This window comes from Cyprinodon variegatus, unplaced genomic scaffold (genome assembly GCF_000732505.1).
Source record: "Cyprinodon variegatus isolate N-32 unplaced genomic scaffold, C_variegatus-1.0 Scaffold416, whole genome shotgun sequence".
In the NCBI taxonomy this organism is placed as follows: Eukaryota; Metazoa; Chordata; class Actinopteri; order Cyprinodontiformes; family Cyprinodontidae; genus Cyprinodon; species Cyprinodon variegatus.
The window spans coordinates 248,599-250,595 of NW_015150869.1; the positions used below are offsets into that span (position 1 = coordinate 248,599).

A 1,997-nucleotide genomic window follows, 5' to 3' on the forward strand; every position below is an offset into this window, starting at 1 on the left:
CGCCAGCAGCACTTTATAGGTCTGCTGTATGGGAGCGCTTTGCATTTAGAGTGACCTACGATGACGGCGGAAAGAAAGTTGAGGATAAAAGTGCAACAGTGTGCAAGCATTGTGCAACACGTTTTGTTTACGCTAACAGCAACATGACTAACATGTCATGCTAACCCCGAAATCTCTCATACTCAGTCAGCAACCCCCGCTCCGCCCCGCTGCGCTCCAGACCGGCTGCTCAAAGCAAAGCCTACAGCCCCCACTGTGGCTGCCGTCCACTCCCCTCTGAGTCCCTTGGAGATCGTAGAGAACAGCGCGAAATTATTAAATTCAAAGCAGCAAAACATACGTAAATGATCCAGGGTTTCCGCGGATCATTTAAAATAATTACAATCCATTATTTTTTGGGGGATCTTTTCATTAATTTCATAAATTTTTATGGGATTTCGGTGTAAAAATCAACATATACCGAATCGAACCGAGCTGAAAACCGTGACCACGAAACCGTGAATCGAACCTAACCGTGGATTTTGTGAACCGTTCCAGCCCTACTATATATATATATATATATATATATATATATATATATATATATATGTGTCATTTCCTGCCCATTTTCTTCACCATCCCCAATACCTCACTGCTTCTAATTTGCATAAAAAATGTATTCTTTGCATATTAAAGCAGGAACTTGAGCTGTATTTGTTTTTGGTACAAAACGGCAAAGTTAAATCCTACAGCTGGGGCTTCTACTGTACACTGATGCTGCGTAGATGCGCACAAAATTACATTACTAAAAGGAAGTGCTGCTCGGCACTAATATGTGTCGTGTTGGTGTGAAGTTTTGTGACCCACACGCAGATTTACACCGAGAACCAGGGAATTTAAGCATGTTATTTACAAAAGCAACAAGAATTTGGAAGCTGAGAACTGCAGGAAGTCAGGTGAACTTTCTGGTTTGTCTGAGGAGAGAAAGCAGACCAATCAGGAAGGAGTTGGTTGATGATAATTGATGACTTAAGCGATGTAGGGAGGTAGCATGGATCTGTAGGGGTTTGATTCAGACTTTACCCCAGAGGTTCAGGAGAATGTGGATGAATCCAAGAGTGGTGGTACTGATGAAGACTGTTTACTGTTGTACACACACACACTGAGGTTTACCGGTTGTCGGAAAAAATAACTGAGTCCCCATTGAAGAGATTCACAAGAAGATTTTTTTTTTTCCACAATAGGGATTTTCCTGGTTTAGGTCTTTGGCTGGAATACCATCAGGGAGAAATCTGGTGAAGAGTGATTATCTCTTGTCTACACACTAGTCATCTTAATTGTGAAATGTTCTTAGGTGTGCAGCAACACGGATCGGCCCAGCCACCAGCAGAGATCCTTTCTGTGACAGGAATCTCACTCACACCAAAAAAACAGCAAAACCCTAGAGACCCTAACAGTCTCTGTTTGTCTTTCTGGATGTGTTTATATGTGTTTTATAGCGTATTAGCTCTAAGGTGGATAAGACCAATGGTAAGACAGTTCAGGCACTTCCTCCTATCTGAATAATTCACTACTAAAATGTGTCAGAGGGTGTGTGTGTATGCAGAGATGTAAGGGAATATTGTAAGGAAGATTTAGGTTAACTTTAACCAAATTTTTTTTCTTAACAAATTCATTTCAATTGCAGCCATAGTATTCAAACTATTTTAAAACAGAATTTGTAAGAAAAAGTATACATACCTTGTAAATTGCCTTTTTTTTTGTTTTGTTTTTGTTGTTAGTTTTGTTTTTTTCTTACGGATTAAGGTCTAAATTATCCTGTGCTTTTGTTTCCAATCCCTCTGACTTTGATACTAAAAGTTACAACTAGGGTAACAGATCTAATCTGACAATTTAATGTGGGCTGCACTTCTGTTTTTTTAAAGATGAAGAATTAAAGATGGTTGCACTGATCTATGAAAAATGTAAGAGGAAATGAGGAGGTAGATTATTTCTGACAGCACTTATATAGCATTTAT

At 39.4% G+C, this 1,997-nt stretch overlaps 1 protein-coding gene across 2 annotated transcripts in view; it reads left to right on the top strand.

Annotated features, from left to right (window-relative positions):
* Positions 1-1,997, top strand: part of LOC107093260 (FERM and PDZ domain-containing protein 1-like) — a 38,619-nt gene that overhangs the window by 10,644 nt on the left and 25,978 nt on the right. The gene's annotated exons all lie outside the window — the stretch shown is intronic.